This window comes from Zophobas morio, unplaced genomic scaffold (genome assembly GCF_036711695.1).
Source record: "Zophobas morio isolate AGI-343-1 ecotype UQ-CSIRO unplaced genomic scaffold, CSIRO_AGI_Zmor_V1 ptg000002l, whole genome shotgun sequence".
Lineage (NCBI taxonomy): Eukaryota > Metazoa > Arthropoda > Insecta > Coleoptera > Tenebrionidae > Zophobas > Zophobas morio.
The window spans coordinates 5,426,151-5,450,841 of NW_026972107.1; positions in this window are offsets into that span (position 1 = coordinate 5,426,151).

A 24,691-nucleotide genomic window follows, 5' to 3' on the forward strand; every position below is an offset into this window, starting at 1 on the left:
CGAAAAATCTAGTAATTGAAAACATAAAGAAAATAAAAAATTGAAACAAAAAATTGCAAATCAAAAAAATTGAAAAATGATCTGGTCTGACCTGACCTGAGCTGACCCGATAAAAATTAAAAACTCGAGAAACTAAAACCGAAAAATTGCAAATCTAAAAATTGAAAAACAAAAAGAAGGAAAAATTAAAAAGTGTGAGAGTGTTTTTTACACCACTGGTTTTTATTTAATAGAGGAACCAAAATCGTAAAAAATGTTTGTAATTGTTCAAAGAAGCGGGATTTCTTGGGGTGTACTTCAAGAGCGAGAAAATAACCTTCGACCATTTTTTTTAACAACTTCTCTCCGGAAAATTCGAATTCGAGCTTGAATTTCCGTCCTCCGCTTCCTTAAGCCGCATATTTCACAAAGAAATCGCACACGGCGCCATCCAATTCAAATTCTCGTGACGAGCGGTCCTCGAATCGTTACCTTGGCCTTATCTCCAGAATTTGCAAAGGGAAGGCCCGTCCGAGCGAGATTGCGCGGGAAATGAACTGTGAATTGCCGGCCATTGTCCAGTTCATTAGTTTCACATCTTTTCCCATTCATCTATCTTGGATGTCCGTTCTTCCGCGATGGCGCACCTGCCACCGCCGAACTTCTCTCCATGAAATTGCCAAAGTTATCATCAATTTTATGCATCTTAAGCCGGCCAATAGAATATTACAATATGAATAGAGGGAAAGAGATTCGCGCCAAATATGCATAGCAAACGTCGGATAAGAGCCAAATCCGATATGCAGGGCATTCACGTATTACTGCAGTTAACCAAACGTCTGCGTTCATAAATATTAATTGGAAGCGAAATTGTCATATTCACCGAAAGGTCTCGGATTTAACCGGGCTGAAATTCATTGTGTGCCAAATTGACATTGTTACAAGATTTGCTAGAAGAACGGTGCAGAGTCTAATGCATAACTGAATAATATTAATGACACATTCAGGCGCTGCAGTTGGAGCCAATCTTGCACGCAATTCAGAAATTTTCTTTTGTTGCATATGGAGATGGAGCGACTATTGGGACTGTTTGAGTTTCAGATCGATTCGAGCTTCACCGGCTAAAGGGGTTTATTAATAATTGATAATTCCGTCGTGAAGCCAAGTCAATGCATGCTTCACCACAATAGGAAACGAGAGACCACTATTTTCGTACGCTAGAGGTCATGAAACGTCACGAAAATATGAAAGTGGTAAATCGCCCGATAGACTCCTTAGCTACGCTTACGAAATAGAAAATGCTCAATAATAGTCCATTTTGTCTCTCTGACGACTACAACGTGTATGTAGTTGGAGACATGTGACGTTCCTTAGTTGTCTTGTTTAATAATTTATGGCACGTGTACAACGGCGCACTTAATTATGCCACCGAGTGTTTCCTAAATCAAATGCGTTCTAGTTAAGCAAATTGTCAGGAATGTGGCACGTCGTATTTTTACAATGGCTTAATTTTGTTGTCATGCCAAGAACGAGCACGCAATTTTCTGTAAGAAATGGGTGGGTGGGTACGAAGGGGCGAAAGTTTGATCCCAAACGTACAATTAAGGCGGGCATGAAATCTAACTTATATTATTATATCCATCCAAGGCAGAATTAGTTGCGTTGGCATGCATAAAGACAAATTTAATTAAATTCCTCGCACTAAAACCGTCCTAATTAAAATGTCCGTGTCGAAATTTCCATCCCTCGGTGCATCTCGATGTTTGTCGTCGCGAGGCGTAGGTGCGGCGTGTCTAAGGAGGCGAAGGATAAAAACCGTTGGTACGGGTTTATTTTGAAAATCTTAACAAATAAAATCGTCAACCTCATTTTCATGTTTAGGGGTCATAGTCCTAGTTATACACATCAACAGAAGAAGAAAAATGAAAAATTACGAGGACATAAAAGTGCTCCTTCGTTAAGAGTAGATATTAATTTTTTCGTATTTGTCAAAGAGAAAATTTTATTACTCGATTCTTGTTTCCTTTGCAGTTTTAGTTTAGAATTCAGTAGCTCGCACTCGAGATTTCATTACACTGTAAATTTAGAGAAGTCATAAGAAGGCTTCAAGTAAACTGTGAGGAACTTCCACACACTTAAGAATAATTTGTCCATTGGACGACTGGATGGTTTCATATTTTCTGGATTTGTGATGACCACAAGAGTACGAAAAATGGGCAACTACTGGACCGATTGTTGTCAAGTTTTGTGTATATTAAGAATATCATGTATATGGTAAAACGCTAACCAAATCATCTCCATGAACAACGTGATGACAACCCCTCAAAATTGTTCATAGTAAGTAGGGTTTAAATTTAAAAAAATAACACACGGTTGTATTTCCTTTTTTATGAAACCGTCTAGAAAAAAGAAGAGATTTAATGGCATCAATACTGTTAACAAAATATATGCCCCGCCCACCCACCCTATCTCAATTGTGATGATTTTTTTTATTTGTCGTAAGCCCGAGGGCGGAGCTTAATTACAAAATTACAGTCAAAGAAAATTATAATAACCACGTTAAAAATGAAGCCAAAAATTAACCTAGACCCGTTCATATTGCAACTATAATGAACTTTCCATTCGTCATCGCACCAAGGGGTGGAGCAAAATCCATATCTTCCTGCAAAAATTTACCATTTTAAGCGTGTTTTAAGTTCCTTGTAGTGAAAAAAGTACTTATATTAAGAAAAAGAACAAAATATATGCCCCGCCTACCCTCCCTCTCTCAATTGTGTTGATTTTTGTTATTTGGAGTGAGCCAGAAGGCGGAGCTTGTTTGTAAAATTCTTATTTTTCTACAAGAAATTACCACCTCAAACATTAAGCCCCACCTATACGCGTTCCTATTTCAACTATGATGAACTTTCGATTCGTCGTCACACCAAGGGGCGGAGCATAATTAAGTAATGTACCTTGAGGCGGTTATCTCGAGAATTAGTACAATAAAAACTAAGTAGCACGTTCAGGTGTTATTTAAAAAAATATTCGTTGGTCTCCCTGAGAAATAAATTATGAAGAAAATTTTTGTTGTCATTAAAACATGAGTTTGAAGATTGTTTGTAATCACTAATATCTGTGGAACTGAAACATCCTGAACGGTTGAATTTTTTAGATTATTTTACCTTGACAGAGAAATCTGGAGACTTGGCTGATCGTTCATCCGTTATTTAATTGCAAAATCGATATTTGTCTATAAAAATTTACAATTTTAAACATGTGTTAAATTTCTTGTTGTGAAAAAACTATTTATATTGAGAAAAAAAAAACAAAATATATGCCCCGCCGACCCACCCGATCTCAATTGTGACGAATTTTTCATTTATTGTCACACCGAGGGGCGGAACATAATTGCAAAATCGATATTTCCCTGCAAAATTTACCATTTTAAATATATTTTAAGTTTCTTGTAGTAAAAAAGATTACTTATATTAAGAAAAAACAAAAACAAAATCAGTCTCATCTTACCAGGTACTAGCCCCGCCCACCCACCCCCTATTTCCTCAGAGGATATGTTTTTTGCCAAAATAAGACTTATGTTAGCAAGTACTAGCCCCACCCACCCGCCCTTCATTTTGTCAGAGGGTAGTACTTGCTAGAACTACCCTAGAGAGCTAGCCTGTGAGAAAATAGGGGCGGGTGGGCGGGGCTAGTACTTGCATCATTTTTTCGATTTTTAATTTTTGAAATTTTTAGTTTTTCGATTTTACAAGTTTGACGATTCTACTTATAGTTTTTCGATTCCACAATTTTTGGGTTTTCCAATTTATCGATTCGACTGGGTTTTTTTTCTTTCCAATGTTTCGATTCATTAACTTTTTCGATTTTTAAATTTCTAGATTTTTAGTTTATCAATGTTTCAATTTTTGGTTTCTTCAATTTTTCGTATTTTCAATTTTTCGATTTTTCATTTTTTCGATTTTTTAGTTTTTAGATTTTAAATTTTTCAGTTTTCAATTTTTCGATTTTAGAATCAAAAGAACATTCGTATCAACTTTTAGAATAAAAAAAATAGGAAAATTTCAAAATTGTAAATTTGAAATTTCAAGATTTTCACGAATAGAATTTTGTAGATTTTAATGAAAAAAAGAAAGGAAAAATGAAAAAACAGATACGAATATTTAAAAAACTGAAAAATTACAAATTGAGAAACTTAAAAATCCAAAAAGTGCAAAATCAAAAAAATTAAATATATACTGTAAAATCGAAATATTTAAAACTAAAGAAATCGGAAAATCGGATAATTGTAAATTCAAAAAATGCAACTGTTCAAGTTTCCAGTTTTAAATTTTTCAATTTTTAGATTTTACAATTAATTATTCGATTTGCAGTTTCCATTTTTTTTTTCAATTTTATGATTTTTCTTTTTACAATGTGAAAATTTTATTCATTTTTTGTCCCGCATCTTTTTTAATCAAATTTTCATTCTTCAATTTTATTTATTTTTATTCAATTTTTCGATTTATACTTTTTCGAGTTTTAAAATTAAATTATTTTAGTTTTTCCATTTTTCTAAGTTTTGAATGTTTAATTTTTTATTTTTTTTATTTGTTCAATTTTTCGCTTTTCCAAGTTTATAATTTTTTCTTCAGTGTGAATTTTTGGCAATTTTTAGATTTGGGAATTTTCTGTTTCCAAATTTTCGATTTTTCAAATTCTAGATTTTTTAGTATTTCGTTTTTTCAATTTTATTACTCGTTTTCATTATAAATATGTATTATGTAATAATAATAGTTTTTAAAATTCTTCACTTTTCCAATTTTACGATTTTAGAATTTTTCCATTTTTCAATTTTTGGACTTCAAAAATTTTCCATTTATTCGATTTTTCGTTTTTAATTTTTCAATTTTTAATTTTTGAGTTTCTCCATTTTTAATTTTTTAAATTTTTAGTTTTTCGATTTTACAAGTTTGACGATTCTATAATTTAATTTTTCGATTTTACAATTTTCGGGTTTTCTTTCCAATTTATCGATTCGACTTTTTTTTTTCCTTTCCAATGTTTCGACTTATTAACTTTTTCGATTTTTAAATTCCTAGATTTTTAGTTTATCAATGTTTCAATTTTTGGTTTCTACACGTTTTCGGATTTTCAATTTCTCCATTTTTCAGTTTTTTTCGTTTTTTTAGTTTTTGAATTTAAAATTTTTCAGTTTTCAATTTTTCGGTTTTAGAATCAAAAGAACATTCGTATCAACTTTTAGAATAAAAAAAATAGGAAAATGCAAAGTTGTAAAATTGAAAATTCAAGATTTTCATGAATACTATTTTGCAAATTTTAATTAAAAAAGGAAAGGAAAAATGAAAAAAAATATATAAGGAAAATTTTGAAAAAATCAATAATTGGAAATCAAGGACCAATGAAGAAACGAATATTTAAAAAACTGAACATGAAAATTGATAAACTTAAAAATCGAAAGAGTGTATACTAAAAAAAAAATGAAATATCTACTGTAAAAGCGTAATATTTAAAACCAAAGGAATCGGAAAAACGGGTAATTGTAAATCCAAAAATTGCAACTGTTCAAGTTTCCAGTTTTAAATTTTTCAGTTTTTAAATTTTCCAAATTTTGGACGTTCAAATTTTTGAGATTTTGCAATTATTCGACTTGCAGTTCCAATTTTTTTTTCAATTTTATGATTTTTCTTTTTTCAATGTGAAAAGTTAATTCATTTTTGTCCCGCATCTTTTTTAATCGAATTTTCAATTGTTCAATTTAATTTTTTTTATTCAATTTTTCGATTTGTAATTTTTCGAATTTTAAAATTAAATTTTTAGTTTTTCCATTTTTCTAACTTTTGAATGTTTAATTTTTTATTTTCTTTATTTGTTCAATTTTTCGGTTTTCCGAGTTTATAATTTTTTCCTCAGTGTGAATTTTTTCAATTTTTAGATTTGGGATTTTTCTGTTTCCAATTTTTCGATTTTTCAAATTTTAGATTTTTTAGTTTTTCGTTTTTCCAATTTCACTCGTTTTCATTTAGATTTTAGAATTTTTCCATTCTTTAATTATTGGAATTCAAAACTTTTCCATTTATTCGATTTTTCGTTTTTAATTTTCCAATTTTTAATTTTTGAGTTTCTTCATATTTAATTTTTTAATTTTTCGATGTGTCAATCTTACAGTTACAATTTTGACGCTTCTATCTATAATTTTTCGATTTTACAATTTTTGAGTTTTCCAATTTTCCGATTCGTTAATTTGTTGCAATTTCGATTTTTCAACTTTTCAAATAAAAAATATGCAAAATCTCTAAATTGTAAATTTGTTTTAAACTTTGTCATTTGTTGGACTTTTTAATTTTTCGATTTTGAACTTTTAATTTTTTCGATTTTTCAATTTTTTTGTTTCTTTAATTTTTGGTTTGCAACGTTTCTAGTTTTCATTTTAAATATGCAATAGTAATAAGTTTAAAATTTTTTGGCCTTTTCAGTTTTACCATTTTAGAATTTTTCAATTTTTCAATTATTCGACTTTAAAACTTTTTTTTTCTACTATTTGACTCTTAAGTTTTTTATTTTTAATTTTTTAAGTTTTTATTTTTTTTTAATCTAAACATTTTTTTCTTAATTTTTTAAGGTAAACTTAACTTAGTAACGACTTAAATTCCTAAATCTGATTGGATATTTATTTTTTAACAACTCAATCATTAATTTTTCTGAGACATCCTGTATAAGCAAATTAAAAAAATATTAATTATACTTTAAAAATAAATTCCTCATCATATTTTAAGATAGAGTATATTCAGCACTATTTTGAGGTGACGTCATCAATTTTTAGGGGGGATGGGGAATACATTTTGACTAAAAAGTTATTATGCTTACCATAAATTTAAAATATCTGCAAGATTTCAGAGCATTTAGTTTGGCAGATTCAAAATTAAATTGCAAAATGGTGTTTTATAATTTTGATTTTTTTCCAAAAATCTGGACGTTTTGGGTAAAAACTCAACACGGAGTCATAAACTGCATGTGTGGGACTATGTTATTTTATACAATTTAAAACTCATTTTCTATGTACAATTTTGAAATGACATTATTGGTGGTGATGATTAGACAAATTAGACGGACAGACGGACAGATGGACAGACGGACAGACAGACAGACAGACGGAAATGGGAGACATTTTTCTTCGTACTGTAGGGGTCATGAAAGGTCGAGAAAACATAAAAGTAGAAGTAAAATCGAAGCCAAAAATTAAGCCCCACCCATACCCGTTCCCATCTTAACTATAATGAACTTTCGATTCGTCGTCAACCCGTTTTAAGTTTCTTGTAGTGGAAAAAGTACTTATATTAAGAAAAAATGGACAAAATATATAATTTTTTTGAGAATATTTTGACAACTTTTTCAAAAATGAAATTTTCCACTATTGGAAATTTTGAGTCATTTAGACGATTTTCAAAATTTCAGCAGGCACCTCATCTTCGTCTGCTATTTCTTCTGTGGCTAGTCTTCATCATTAATCTGCGATCCACTCTTCCATTTCTTCTTTGGTTATTTCCGGTAGGAAGTTATAACAGTTTTCTTTGGTTAAATCTGTCACATTTAAAAAAAAATCATTAATTTTGGTTATTTTATCGCACTTCTGCTGGACCGATTATATTTTGTGTTTACGCTTCGACGCTTTACTCAGATTAAATAACTAAATATAACACGTTCAGAAGACATTGCGTCATTTCTGCATACTTCGTAATGACCTTCGACAACTTTTTGTTTGTTGGTGCGCATGCGCTTTCCGAACCGCGCCATGTTGAATATCCAAATCGGCTTTCGCCGATAAAATCATCAAGACCGGCAAGAAATTTAAATTGGCCTGGCGCTGTGGGACCGGCGGCGGCGCTCCATCACCATTTTTGCGAGGTCTGGAGGAAAGAATCGATTAAAAAAAGGGTTTTGCGGGCGCGACGAATCAGTGTCGTGCTCATCCACGTCACTCAATTACTCTTCTGCCGCGATCCGGCTGAGTAATTGAAAGGCGTCTTTTTCCCCGACAAATCTCTTTATGATTGCATCCAAGACGTTCCTGTCAGAGCCCGGATGAACAGATAATAATGCTGATATGCTCCATCTGGTGCTCCAATCAAACCTGCTGTCGAATCCTTCCGGCACATGTGTGTGCGCCTCACCCCCTTTATTTCCGATTCCCATTGCCCCTTTTGTTTCACGACGGTATTGAGAGAAATTCGCTCGAGAACAGTTTAACTAAAGTCTTCAGGTCTTCCGTGATTGGAACTACACCGAGCCATCGCGCCTTCAAATGAAACTAATGAACTACGTGCTCAAAAAAGAATGGCGGAAGTGTCGACACTTATAGTGCTCCGGATGGATTTGCGCCATCGAATTTTTAGGAAGAATTTAATTTTGCACTATCGGCGATAAATCTTCAACGTTGCGTCAGTTTTTAAATTTATATTACAACGAAGCAAAAGTGTACAAAAAAATGTGTGTTAAAGTTGATTGTAATCTTTTTCTATCCCACTATGTAAGTAATATTGTAAATTAATCGAGATAATTTATATCTAAGCTAAAAGTAACTAGTTTTCTGAAATTTTTATTTTAATTTAAAATATATACTTATATCTATAAAATAGCAAAGTGATAAATTTCTAGATTTTAGAAATAAAGCAATAACAACTCTCTCAACTTTGTCGATATTTGAGTATAAGACTTTGAAAAAGGTGAACAGAATATTTTCTGTTTTAGTACACTTGTCACCTCCTTGTCAAAAAGTCGGGTTTTCAGTACTAGTTATCATACGAAAGCTAACTGAATTATTCTCTTATCATCCCGGTAATACTCGCACAATTCTGCTGTTCGGGAAAATTGTTTCTCTACTAACAATAAATGAGAAGATCAGTTAATTTTGACAATTTGGCAAATTTATAAATTACTAAAATAAAAAAAAAATTTTTTTTTGAAAGTATTTATATAAATTTATCAAAAATGTGTACTTTCTCAAACTTCAATATGTTTCCGAAACTATGAACTAAGTCAACAAGAATTTGGGGACATTTATTAATATTTTACAAAAATTTCTGAAAGTTTTATTTATAACATTTCGAAAATGCATACATATATGGATTTCCAAGCTAAAGATGTGGTAAATTTTTAGACGTTACAAAGCTGTCGATCAGAACTCTAATTAATTTGTCGATATTTGAGTATAAGGTTAAAAAAAAACATTTTTGACTAACGATTTACCAAGCTTATTATAACCTTACAACGTTTGCAAAATTTTAGAGCATTTGAGTTTGCAGTATCAAATTTAAATTGCAAAATGTTACACAACTTAGATTTTTTCCAAAAATCTGGATGTCTCAGGTAAAAATTCAACTCTGATTCATAAACTACACGTGAGTTGTTTTGTTAATTGTAATCTACTTTCGATATCTCCTTTAATTTGTAAGATAATAAAAATATTAATTCCCTACTTTTTCTGAGAATAGTCTAATATAACGATGATACTTCAAACATGTTTCACGTGATCATTTCTTGTAGAGAAACATGAACTTTGAAATTAAGCCCCACCCCTCGTCTCGTTACGAATAAAAAAATTAATCACAATTGAGATGGGAGCGGGTGGATGGGGTTTATATTTTGACTTCTATTCGTAAGATAGGTAGTCTTTTTTCAAAAATAAAATACTTAGGGCCAGTTTGTTGAAAGCTAATTAATTATTTAATCCTCGATTAATTTAATAGACCGTCTCTGACTTGTATTCAAGACCTGCACCTTATGTGCAGACGGCGCGGCCGCCAGCTCGACAAGGAACCGCGCACTCCGCTTCCGCTACGTGTTTCTGTGTTACTTAGCCTCAATTCCATTTAAATCTTCAGTTTGTATAAGTCTGACATTGAATTACAACTGAACAAGCTTTAAAGTTTCAAAAGGTGCAATAAACAACATTTAAATTCGCCATACACTCTCGTGAAATTTAAAACTGCAAATAATTCTCATTTGAGATAATTTCTGGTGTGAAGTAATACTTGTGCTGACAAAAAAAAAATACGTGAGGTTAGAAATAGCAAAGCATGAAAACTTACATTCAATTTAAACTATACAGCAAAGAAAATTACTGAAGCTAAAACTGTGAGAGAAAAAATTGTATGAGGTGAAAAATTACATGAGTTTAATATTTTATGTCCATTCGAGTTATTGGTTAATTTTTAAAAGTTAAGTTTTTAGCTGCATTGTGGGCCATCGTTATAGATTCCCCCAAACAAATACATAAAAAAACATAGCAGGCAATCTGGGGGTTCAAAATGGCGTCGGACGAATGCGTCGTTCAAAAAATGACCCGAGATTTTACAGTTCAAACATGTGCTCGGTTTGAAAATACTCTTCAAGGAATTTACCTGATGTTCAATTATGCCACACTTTAACAACGATTTAAACAAAGAATTTACATTATGCTAAATGATGTCTTGATCTAATTGATTGGTTACTTAGAAGAATTCGCTTTAAGAGTTTATATCGTGGACTGTCCCCACCTTCTCAACAAAAACACATGATAAATAAACAACACAAAATGGTGTAATTTTTCACGTTGAGAGAAAATGTCTCGGTATAATGATGATATGATGATAATAACGATGATAATTGCCTAAAGAGAAAAAAATTATAATACCTCGTACCACAGTTCACGATATTATGAATTCTAGCGCACTTTCACGGTCTTTTTCCAGGGTGGGGGCAACGTTAAATTGATTTAACTGCCGTAAGTGAACTATTAGCAATCTTGTGTGAAGAACTAAGAAGTGTTATAATGTACCATTTAATTATAAGCATCCAGAAATTTAATCATAACTTTGTAAATAAAGGGTGAGTCCTGACTAAGTGAATCTCAAGAAATCTCCTAGCAACTGCTCTATCTAAATAAATTCCAGATGGTTAAACTGTGTTAGAACTAGTTAACGATTAAACTCCAAACATCATCTACGAATCTGTTTTTTTCCATTTGTCAGCTTGCTATCAGACAAAGTCGGTTTTTCAGTACTAGTTATCATACAAAATCTACTAAACTATTGTAATATCTTCCGGATAACACCAGCGTCGTTCAAAAACATTTATAAAATTTATTGCACAGTTCTGTCCTTTATGAATGTCGTTAATTTGGTGTAAAAAACTTGCAAGCGGATTCGTACACTACAAATATAGGAATATATTTTTATATAAAATTAAAATTATTTTAAAATACAATTCAATAAAATGACGTCATCAAATTATTGATGGGGCTGATTATCCAAATTTTGGGTGGTATTTAACCATCTACATGATATTTCTAATATATATACAAAATTTGGCAACAATCGATCCAACAGTTTCGGAGATTACTTGTCTAATAAAATGGTTACAGACACCAGACAGACAGATAGACAGACAGACGGAAACGGGAGACTTCCTTAGCTTACGCTCGGGAAATAAAAATTAATCAAAATTGAGATAGGGGCGGGTGGATGGGGCTAAGGCTTTGACTTCCGTTCGTAAGATACGTAGTCTTCTTTCAAAAATAAAATACTTAGGGCCAGTTTGTAGAAAGTGAATTAATTATTTAATCCTCGATTAATTTAATAGACCGTCTCTGACTTGTATTCAAGACCAGCATCTTTTGTGCAGATGGCGCGGCCGCCAGCTCGACAAGGAACTGCACACTCCGCTTCCGCTACGTTTCTGTGTTATTTAGCCTCAATTCCAATTAAATCTTCAGTTTCTATAAGTCTGACATTGAACTACAACTGAACAAGCGTTAAAGTTACAAAAGGAGCAATAAACAACATTTAAATTCGCCATACACTCTCGTGAAATATAACAGAGCAAATAATTCTTATTTGAGATTAAAATTGAACATCAGATAATTTATATGATACAAGCATTAACCAACAAAATATTTACATAAAAATTTAAATAAAACAAACTAGCAAAGATTTATAAAAACAAAGAAGATCTGGTGTGAAGTAATATTTGAGCAGACAAAAAAAAATTACGTGAGGTTAGAAATAGCAAAGCATGAAAATCTACCTTCAATTTAAATTCTACAGCAAAGAAAATTACTGAAGCTAAACTTGTGAGATAGAAAAAATTGTATGAGGTGAAAAATTTTGTGTCCATTTGAGTTATTGGTTAAACAAACACATAAAAAAACATGGCAGGCAATCTGGAGGTTCAAAACGACGTCAGACGTATGTTTCTTTCAAAAAATGACTGACCATGTTGTTAATTTGTTCAACGAGATTTTACAGTCTAAACATGTGCTGGGTTTGAAATTACTCTTTCAACATGACCGCTGCCAGAACAAAAAATTTACTTGATGTTAAAGTATGCCACACCTTAACAACGATTCAAACAAAGAATTTACATTATGCTAAATGATGTTTTGATCCAAGTGATTGGTTACTTCAAACAATTAACTTTGAGAGTGTATATCGTGGACTGTCCTCAGCTTATCCCCAAACAAAACACATGATAAATAAACAACACAAAATATATCAGGCGTTACGAGGTATGGGCCTCTAGGTGGTGTAATTTTTCACGTTACGAGAAAATGTCTCGGTAATGTGATGTGATGATGATATGATGATACTAACGATGATAACTGCCTAAAGAGAATAAAATATAATCCCTCGTATCACCGTTCACGATATTATGAATTCTACCGCACTTTCACTGTCTTCTCCCAGAGTGGGGGCAAGGTTAATTTGATTTAACTGCCGTAGCTGAAGTATTAGCAATCTTGTGTGAAGAATTAAGAAGTGTTATAATGTAACATTTAAGGATAAGCATCCAGAAATTTAATCATAACTTTGTAAATAAAGGGTGAGTCCTGACTAAATGAATCTCAAGAAATCTCCTAGCATGTACTCTATCTAAATAAATTCCTGATTGTTAAACTGTGTTAGAATTAGTTAACGATTAAACTCCTAACATTATCTGCGAATCTGTTTTTTTCCATTTGTCAACTCGCTATCAGACAGAGTCGGTTTTTCAGTACTAGTTATCATACAAAATCTACTAAACTATTGTAATATCTTCCGTATAACACCAGCGTCGTTCAAAAACATTTATAAAATTTATTGCACAGTTCTGTCCTTTATGAATGTCGTTAATTTGGTGTAAAAAACTTGAAACCGGATTCGTACACTACAAATATAGGAATATATTTTTATATAAAATTAAAATTATTTTAAAATACAATTCAATAAAATGACGTCATCAAATTATTGGTGGGGGTGATTATCCAAATTTTGGGTAGTATTTAACCATCTACATGATATTTCTAATATACATACAAAATTTGGCAACAATCGGTCCAACAGTTTCAGAGATTACTTGTCTAATAAAATGGTTACAGACACCAGACAGACAGATAGACAGACAGACGGAAACGGGAGACTTCCTTACCTTACGCTCGGGAAATAAAAATTAATCACAATTGAGATAGGGGCGGGTGGGTGGGGCTTATACTTTGACTTCTGTTCGTAAGATACGTACTCTTCTTTCAAAAATAAAATACTTAGGGCCAGTTTGTAGAAAGTGAATTAATTATTTAATCCTCGATTAATTTAATAGACCGTCTCTGACTTGTATTCAAGACCTGCATCTTTTGTGCAGATGGCGCGGCCGCCAGCTCGACAAGGAACTGCGCACTCCGCTTCCGCTACGTTTCTGTGTTATTTAGCCTCAATTCCAATTAAATCTTCAGTTTCTATAAGTCTGACATTGAACTACAACTGAACAAGCGTTAAAGTTACAAAAGGAGCATTAAACAACATTTAAATTCGCCATACACTCTCGTGAAATTTAAAAGCGCAAATAATTCTTATTTACGATTAAAATTGGACATCAAATAATTTATATGATACAAGGATTAATCAACAAAATATCTACATAAAAAAGACTAGCAAAGATTTATAAAAACAAAGAAGATCTGGTGTGAAGTGTATGAGGTGAAAAATTGCAAAGCTAACAAAATTACATAAGTTTAACATTTTATGTCCATTCGAGTTATTGGTTAATTTTTAAAAGTTAAATTTTTTAGTTTCATTGTGGGCCATCGTTATAGATTCCCTCAAACAATCGAATCCGTCGTTCAAAAAATGACCCACCCTGTTGTTCAACGATAGTTTATAGTTCAACCGTGTTCGGTTTGAAAATATTCTTTCAACATGGCCGCTGCCTAGCAAGTGCTCTATCTAAATAAATTCTTGATTGTTAAACTGTGTTAGAACTAGTTAACGATTAAACTCCTAACATGATCTGCGAATCTGTTTTTTTCCATTTGTCAGCTCGCTATCGGACAGAATCGGTTTTTCAGTACTAGTTATCATACAAAATCGACTAAACTATTGTAACTATTCAAAAACATTTATAAAATTTATTGCACAGTTCTGTCCTTTATGAATGTCGTTAATTTGGTGTAAAAAACTTGTACTGCGACTGTATTGTACTAATGGCAACGACTGCCGCATCACCCGAAAACTCATCATAAATCACATAAACCAAACATTTTTTTTCAGTCCATCCGCCAAGTGAATTTTCATCGCTTTAGTCGCGCCCCCCATACACAATAAATATTTTTTAATATTCATGATCCGGTTGCATTCATCGAATTACAGTAGTTCGAGCCCATCCATCAACTTAATTACTTTATGGGACGTATAAATAGCTGCATTTGCTAGTTTATTGTCCGCAATTTGTCGCTTTCCCTCCCATTATCGAAAACTAAAGTTACCTGCGGCTCATTTCCATACTAATAAACCCACAATCAAAAAATTTTAAAACTCCATCAGAAACAAACGGCATTTGCATAATTGCATTGCAATCGTAAAAAAGTTGCTTAATTCGAGCGTGAATGAAAATAAAATATAGGGAAGCGCGGTTTTATGCCCGGCGCATCCACCATTTTACACCACAAAATTTTTACTACGGTGCGACAGTATCGCATGCTGTGGTATAAAAAGCATCCGTCACTGAAATAACTAAATTTGAACTTGTTACAGTGTGTACTAAATTTCCAGTGGTCAAAACACCCTGGATGAAAAATTTGCGAGTCTTAGGGAAATTTAGCGCTAGTTTAAATAGAATAAAACGCGAGATACGCAACATAATAATGTTGTAATTGTTGACGTAAAGTTCCCCAAAGTAGAAACACGGACTAATGACTGTTGTTAAAACAAAATACATGGAAAGAGCTCCATTGCGGTAAAGAATTACAACGCAGAGAAACACTAATAGGAACGCTGAAGCTAAAACTAGAGATTTCATGCGATTTAATAAGCCACACGGAGAACTGCATTATTGAAACTAAAACAAAGACTATCTATGGAGGATTAAGGGCTGCAAAGCGAAACATGCAATTATAGGGTAAATAGTAATAGTTTACCGCAATTAACCTGATTACTCCGTGGATTTGTTGTTGGACTGATATAATTACGATTAATCTACTTAACGCCAATTAATTAGTAGCAGTTTTCCGATAGATGACGGAAAAAATATTTATTTCGAATCGCATGACTAACTGGCTGGAAATTTATAGATAAATACATGTATTACGTGCAAATATGTCTAGCTTTGTGGCAAATTATGTAAAACAAGCTGTAAATGAAACGTGATTAATTAACAGAGTAAAGGTAATTGTGTAAACAACATAGGCAAAGTTGCTGGAATAAATTAAAATCTTTTACAAAGTCGTACTGATTATGTAGAAAGAGCTTCTACCAAATTAATTAATTAATTAATTACTTTTTTCCATAAAATAAATTTAGCTCAATGTGGTCTCGGAAATTTTCAGTTTAATTGAAATTTGTGTAAATATTTGTAACATTCATTCGCTTTGATTCTGAAGCTACACTAATGCCGTGTGACGTCACCAAAAGTTGCTGACGTCACTTGCAGCAACCGCTCGACTAAATGATCTAGTGGAGTAAAATTCAGTGAATAGCTTACCATTTTTTTCGAGTTAAATGTTAGCACGCCGCATCTGCGGCTAACCCTTTAATCGCATTATTTCGCGCTAAAATCGCCTTCTTTATGCCCGCAATAAGTGTTTCTCATTAAAATAATGCCCCGTACGTAACAATATCCCGGAGGTAACGTTACGTAACGACGCCATAAAGCAGCCGCGACTTGAGCCTCAATATTTTGTTTATGCCGTCTTGAAAACAAAATTGCACAAACAACGCGCGGAGGTCGTTTTCGTTCCATCGTGAATATTTTATGCCAAGAAGTGGCATATTTTTTATGCCCGGTGTTTACTCTTCTTATGATAGAAAAAACGGCCGAGTCAATTTACGTGACGTTTGACATGTATATATGCGTAACAAGCCGCAGGAAAAAGCTGATCCTTTTTTAATACCTAATTATCGAGGTTTGTTATAGGAGATTTAGCATTTTTGATTCCGACTGGGGATAATCCCTGGTCGGCAGACCTCCCTCGAACGCTGAATAAATTGTGGGGATGCGATTTCGACCCGACAGGACAGCCACCTGATGGGGGGAGCTCGACGAGAGGGATTCGTTGATTTCTCTTTTGCTCCAAACAAAATTCGAGAGGATGTAATTTGGATTGATAGTTTTTTAGTATTGTAGCCCCGGCGAAAGGGTCAATCGGGGTTTAATTGCGATGGACTGCCAGACAAAAATACTAAAAGCGCCACTAGTTTCCCAAAGTGGATGTAATTGAGTCAGACTAAATAGTTTCTTAATTTGAATCCTACCGACTGCGCCATTTTTGGGCACGTTTATGGCCGACTTTTATGATAACGCTTCGGGTCGTGAATTTCAAGTTGGTCTAATCTCGAGTCGTATACAAGTAACGGATACCCCTAAAACGACTAAACAAATTTGTAGTAATTCTAATTCAGTGATATTACCTTTCCGCGGGCATTTTATCGAGCTCGCGGGGAGACGTGGAAAATAATTGCGGAATCGTGGGTTTTGTTTTAATAAACGTTCTCGATCTGTAATTTCGCCTGCGGGTTGACGTTGTGCTTCTTATAATGATTTACGCTACTTAGATAGGGAATATTCGCAAACGAAGAGTCTAAAGCCGAATTTAAATCACCGTATTAAAATCCGTGCCTTGATCAAATTAAGCTTATTTATCGTTTGTGAGTTGCCGTGCAGTGTCAATAAAATCTTATTTATTACTAGGAGAAGCGCAAATACAAGAGAATCATTTCTGGCAATTTCCGGGCAATAAGGAAACGTGTGAAGTGAAGGAACGCGTACAAAAGGCCGCTTTGGGAGCTGGAATATTAAGAATGCGGAGGTGCGGGCAAAAATATAGGATGCCATAAATAGAATAGGCGCCGAGATATATGTGATTGAGGCTTTCGTGAAGGAGAATTGGTTATGACGCAAAGCCCGGAGTGTTTTCAGTTAGCGATCGTTGCCTATTGACGACCCCCGGAGCCGATAATACGTGCTCGCATTCCTGGACCTGACGGCCAATATGCCCCCGATCGTATCTCACACCGGAGGACCCATTCACCAGACCTTTACTACTTACCGAATTTCATATTTTATCCAATACTCACCACTATTAAGAATTCTTCCATACAAGGCGACGCGTTAATAACGCCAACCGCCGACACGACAATAACCAAAATATAAACCAATCAGAACAATAATACGACAGAGAAGGTTAAAGCTTTATTTTCCAGAAAAAATTAACCCAGCCGAACTGATCCATTTTGTCTCAAAAAATTCTTAAATCGGTTTATTTTATTAATCGTCTCAGAAACATCCCCTTGAAATTCTCGGAACCTAATTATGTTCTAACTAATGCGACATTCCCCACCCAAAGGATGATGACGTCATCTAAAAAACTTATTAAAGTAATCTTGACATGCTGAGGGTATTTATAATGGCTTGCGGGGCGACAAACTTGACGTCTAATGCACTTTTCCCTCACGTTACATATAATTTTTTTTCTAAGGTTATGACAACCAAAAATTGCAATTGGTGGGTCTTTTAATTATTTTAAATGCAATTAGACGGACTGTATTCTTCAGGGACGGATGCGACCTGTCGAACCAGCTCGGGAAAATTTAGTACTAGCTAAGGTAAGACTAATTTTGGCAAATGACTTATAGTAGTTGCTGTTTTGGCAAATGATGTACCTCTAAGAAAATGCAGGGCGGGTGGGCGGGGCTAGTACTTGCTAAGATATGACTTACTTGGCCAATGAGGTGCCCTTTAAGAAAATAGAGGGCGGGTGGGCGGGGCTAGTATTAGCAGTTCCCTGAATGTTTTCTCGACGTTTCAGAATCTCCAGAGTTTGACAAAGTAGGTCCTCCATTTTCGTGTGACAATCGTCTATCCTATCAGAGTCTACTGGACTATTATGAAGTTTTAGATATATTTTAAAAGTCAATTTTTATTTAAAATTATATAAAATTTAGATTCGAAATTAGTGCCTCTAGAATATTTCCGATTTCCAGGTGGCCGAATCCGCTCCTGTTCGTGGTGTCAGAGATCTCTCGTGTTCGGTTTTTGGACTAGTTTGAAAGAATCTTCCGGATTGCTTGTTTTGTTTTTGAAGTAATTTGAAAGAATCTCGGGGACCTTGTTTTTTTTGTTTTTGAAGTAATTTAGCGAACCTTGAGGACCCCTTCTGTCTGGTTTTTAAAGTAGTTTAAAAGAATTTCTGGCACGCCTCTTTTTTTGGTTTTGAAATAGTTTGAAAATATCTCGGGGACCTCTTGCATGTGGTTTTTGAAGTAGTTTGAAAGAATCTCGGGGAACATTTTGTTTTGGTGTTGAAGTATTTTGATAGAATTTCGAAAACCCCTTTTGTTTTGTTTTTTGAAATAGTTTGTAAGAATCTCGGAGACCCCGTTTGTTTTGGCTTTGGCGTAGTTTGAAAGAATCTCCCGGTTTACTTGTGTGTGGTTTTTGAAGTAATTTGAAAGAATCTTGGGAACCTCTTGTGGGTGGTTTTTAAAGTATTTTGATTATTACCACAAAAAATAAAAACATATTTTTTTAATATCAAAAGCAAATAATACCTAAAATAATAATTAGATTAATTTCTTGAAAAACCAAAGAAATTTTAAAAATCTCCGGAGGCCATTTTGTTTCTGTTTTCAAATACTTTATTAAAGAATCTCGGGTCTCCTTGTGTCTGGTTTTTGTAGTAATTTGAAAGAATCTCGGGCAATCATTTTGCTTTGGTTTTGAAATAGTTTGAAAGAATCTCAGAGATCTCTCGTGTTCGGTTTTTGGACTAGTTTGAAAGAATTTTGGGGATTACTTGTCTAGTTTTTGAAGTAATTTGAAAGAATCTCGGGGACCTGGATTTTTTGTTTTTGAAGTGAGTTACCGAACCTTGAGGACCACTTCTGTCTGGTTTTTAAAGTAGTTTAAAAGAATTTCTGGGATGCCCCCTATTTTGGTTTTGAAATAGTTTGAAAAAATGTTGGAGACTTCTTGCATCTGGTTTTTGAAGTAGTTTGAAAGAATCTCGGGGAACACTTCATTTTGGTATTGAAGTATTTTGATACAATTTCGTAAACGACTTTTGTTTTGGTTTTTGAAATAGTTTGGAAGAATCTAGGAGACCCCGTTTGTTTTGGCTTTGACGTAGTTTTGAAAGAATCTCCCGGTTTACTTGTGTCTGGTTTTTGAAGTAATTTGAAAGAATCTTGGAAACCTCTTGTAGGTGGTTTTTAAAGTAGTTTTATTATTACCACAAAAAATAAAAAAATATTTTTTTAATATCAAAAGTAAATAATAGATAAAATAATTAGATTAATTTCTTGAAAAACCAGAGAAATTTTAAGAATCTGCGGAGGTCATTTTGTTTCTGTTTTCAAATACTTTGAAAGAATTTTGGGGACTTCTTGTGCCTGGTTTTTGCAGTTGTTTGAAAGAATCTTGGGGATCCTTTGTCTTGTTTTTGAAGTAGCTTGAAATATTCATGGGCGCCTTGTGTCTGGTTTTTGAAGTAGTTTGAAAGAATCTCGGGCACCCCTTTTGTTTTGATTTTGAAGTAGTTTGAAAAAATCTCAGAGATCTCTCTTGTTTAGTTTTTGAAATAGTTAGAAAGAATCTTGGGAATTGCCTGTCTTGTTTTTGAAATAATTTGAAAGAATCTAGGGGACTTTTGTTTTTCGTTTTTGAAGTAATTTAGAAAACCTTGAGGACCCCTTCTGTCTGTGTTTTAAAGTAGTGTAAAAAATTTCTGCGACGCCTCTTATTTTGGTTTTGATATAGTTTGAAATCTCGGGGACCTATTGTATCTGGTTTTTGAAGTAGTTTGAAAGAATCTCGGCGGACGCTTTTTGCTTTGGCATTGAAATAGTTTGAAAGAATTTCCTAAACCCCTTTTGTTTTGGTTTTTCAAATGGTTTGAAAGAATCTCAGAAATCCTGTTTGTATTGGCTTTGAAGTAGTTTGAAAGAATTTCCGGGTGTACTTGTGTCTGGTTTTTGAAGTAGTTTGAAAGAACCTCGGGGATTCTTTTTGTTTTGATTTTGAAGTGGTCTGAAAAAATCTCAGGGACCTCACATGTTTGATTTTTGAAGTAGTAGCAAGAATCTGGAGTACTCTTTGTGTCTGGTTTTTGAAGTAGTTTGAAAGAATCTCGGAGATCCCGTTTGTTTTGGTTTTGAAGTAGTTTAGAAGAATCTCCGAGTCTACTTGTGTCTGATTTTTAAAGTAGTTTGAAAGAATCTCGGGGAACACTTTTTGTTTTGGTGTTGAAGTAGTTTGAAAGAATTTCGAAAACCCCTTTTCTTTTGGTTTTTAAAATACTTATTTTGAAAGAATGTCGGAGACTACTTTTGTTTTAGTTTTGAAGCAATTGGAAAGAATTTTGGTAAACTCTTGTGGCTGGTTTTTTAATTAGTTTGAATAAAAAAAAATATATTTGTTTTAATATCAAAAATAAATAATACATAAAATAATTAAATTAATTTCCTGAAAAACTATAGAAATTTTAAGAATCCCGGGGATTCCTTTTGTTTCTATTTTCAAATAGTTCGAAAGAATTTCGGGGACCTCTTGTGCCTGGTTTTTGCAGTAATTTGAAAGAATCTTGGGGATCCTTTGTCCTGTTTTTGAAGTAGCTTGAAAGATTCGTGGACCCATTGTGTCTGGTTTTTGATGTAATTTTAAAGGATCTCGGGGATCCCTTTTGTTTTGATTTTGAAGTGGTCTGAAAAATCTCAGACACCTCACATGCTTGATTTTTGAAGTAGTTTACAAGAATCTAGGGTACTCCTTGTGTTTGGTTTTTGAAGTAGTTTGAAAGAATCTCGGAGACCACTTTTGTTTTGATTTTGAAGTAGTTTGAAAGAATCTCAGAGATCTCTCGTGTTCGATTTTTGGGCTAGTTTGCAAGATTCTCGGGGACTCCTCGTGCCTGGTTTTTGAATTAGTATGAAAAAATCTTGGGGATTCCTTGTCTTGTTCTTGAAGTAACTTGAAAGAATCTCGAGAACTTTTTAATTTTTTGTTTTTGAAGTAATTTAGAGAACCTTGAGGACCCCTTCTGTCTGGTTTTTAAAGTAGTTTAAAAGAATTTCTGAGACGCTTCTTATTTTGGTTTTTAAATAGTTTGAAAAAATTTTGGGGCCTCTTGTATCTAGTTTTTGAAGTAGTTTGAAAGAATGTCGGAGACGACTTTTGTTTTGGTTTTCAAGCAATTGGAAAAAATTTTGGTAACCTCTTGTGGCTGGTTTTCTAATTAGTTTGAATAATACCAAAAAAAAAATTGTTTTAATATCAAAAATAAATAATATATAAAATATCTAAATTAATTTCCTGAAAAAGCAAAGAAATTTTAAGAATCCCCGGGATTCCTTTTGTTTCTATTTCCAAATAGTTTGAAAGAATTTCTGGGACATCTTGTGCCTGGGTTTTGCAGTAGTTTGAAAGAATCTTGAAGATCCTTCGTCTCGTTTTTGAAGTTGCTTGAAAGCTTCGTAGAGCCTTTGTGCTTGTTTTTTGAAGTAGTTTGAAAGAAATCTCAGAGATCAATCTTGAGGACCCCTTCTGTCTGGTTTTTAAAGTAGTTTAAAAAATTTCTGGGACCACATATATCTGGTTTTTGAAGTAAGTAGTTTAAAAAAAATCTGGGAATTTTACTTCATTTAAAAATATATAAAATTTGTATTCGGATACTGGTGCTTCTGGAAAATTACTTACTTCTGTTACTTCAGAAACAAAACACAAGGTGTCCCCGAGGTTCTTTCAAGTTACTTCAAAAACCAAATACAAGTGGCCTCCAAAATTCTTTTAAATTCAATATTTAATTCAGATCCCATCCTCCTCTAGATCAAAGATGCATTTGTGTAAAAATAAATAAATTGGTTGATTTTGCCTTCTCACAACAAAGGAGAAAACTACTTAGTTAATTAAGCTACAATGGTTTATGTCTTTTTACATTTCTTAGAATTTTCTTTTCTTATTTATTTATTTTGTTTTATATTACTTCGGAATCATTTTACTTCCCGATCGTAAGTTGATGAAATGTGTCAATTTTTATTAGACAGATAAACTTCTGAACTACCGGACCGATTGTCGTCAAATTTTGTATGTACATTAGGAAGATCGTGCAGATGGTAAAACGCCAACCAAACTTTATCTCATCATCTCCATCTACAAAGATATGACGCCATCTCCAACTTTTACACAGTAAATGTTATTTTAATTTTATGAAATAACATATGCTTCCACATGTAGTTTGTAAATCCATGTTTGGCTCTTACCATAGGCACCCAGCTTTTTGTAAAACATCGATTGGTTTGAAATCTTGGAGATGTTTTAAAGTTATCGTTAGCATGGTAAATTTCCTCCAAAAATGTATTTCATCTCAAAAAGTATGTGTTAATATGCCCAATACCTATATATAATAATTTGAAAGAAAAGCTTGTGCAAACAGTGGAGTTAATACCGAAAGCGGTTTAAAATGATGCATGTATTCATCGATTTCCTTATTAATTTCGAATTTAAAAGGAAATAAAAGGGTGCGATCCGGGTCCGATTAAGTGCAGCAGCGCCGACGGCCCTGTTAATTTGCCTTTGCTGCAGACATCAATTACCCTTTCCGTCCGGTATCGTGAAATCACACGAAGTGGAGTCCAGGGCGAAAGTGGTGCGGTCCAGCAGGCTATAATCCTGAAAGGAACAGCAGGACGTGCTATAATTAGAGGCTATTCTCTGATTACAAGTCACGTGACAAGTCACCCTTACTACCGTTACACGGTGAATAGCGCAAGTTATTGTCCTTGACGTGGTCCGAATTACGTTCATTAACAATTTAACGAATAAAATGAGCCCCAAATGAGGTGGCCAAAGGAGAACCATTAGTCGTAATATAAAAGGCGTTGGGAAAGTCCACCGCGAAATTTCATTAGTGCAACACCACGACCACTCTATTACTAACCCATGTTTAAATAATTTTACGCAAAGATGATGGATGTAAATCCAATTAACCGCCACGATTCGGATTCCGAAGGCGCTCCTGCTTTTTAATTAAGTGGAAAAGCGTTTTTATGTGGGACGGAATAAATTGCAAACGTAAGGTTTATTCGAATATTTGATAACGTGGGCGGCGGCGAATCAGGTGTGCAGCGTTTTTCATCATACGTAAATAAAAATTTTATAGTCTGTTAACACGATAGTCGGAGTGAAAATAAATTTTGTGCGCTTCAATCAGGTAGTAGTTTTAATTTATGCCTTTCGGTGCTCTGAAAGTCTGAAAAGTTGGATTTATCGCGGAATCCTCAATTGTGAATGCATACGCGTGCGTTTAATTAAATAAAAAACTTCGTATTCCGTCGCAGCCCGCGACTAATACCTCGGTCGAAAATAGAATGTCGAGCAGGAATTATCTGGGAAACAAAACGAGAAAAGCGGTGAATGGTGCATAAGTGCAAAAGCCTGATTTATGCTGCTATCGAACAGTAAAACAATAACATTAATTGGTGTAAGCGAAAATTTGCGCAGACAATGAAAAGTCGAAAATTTCATAATAAAATAGCTGAGGCTGCGAACTGGAATAGAACCCTTTGTCGACCGGTCTGGTGGAGCAAATGACATTGTATAATTAATTACTACATATCAATTAGTGCGCTGGAGAGCGCGTTTTAAATTGGGCCCCGCTACGCTATTAATTATACTGTTTAATCAATTATATTTATAGCAATTTTTGGACAGATCTCGCCCGTGACAACTGCAGCTGACACCTGATTTGTGACCGGCGCCCACATTATCAAATTTTCAAATTAACCTTACGTTTCCAATTTATTACGGCCCACATAAAAACGTTTCCTCGTAATTAAAAACCAGAAGTTACGTGACAGACTGGAGAGAGAAATCAAAACAAATCGAGAGAAATAAAAATATAAGAACACGAGATACAAGAAACACAAGTGCTAAAAGCTTTCTTCTCCAACAAGCATCATCAAGTTTACGTTCACTTGGTAAACAAATACTTCTACTAATATTTACTTGAGTACCAAACTTGTTAAACCCTCGTTATTTATATGATATGTATTTTTGCATATTCTGCATAGCCCACTATTTTTATGCACATTTTAAAATTTTTGCTACATTTTTCGTGTTAATTGGTGAAGATCTTCATTTTTAATACAGTTGGTCATTGGCAGTATGCAAGTAAATAAGTACCGACCTTTTCCAGTAATGCTGACGGGTTTTTCCAAGA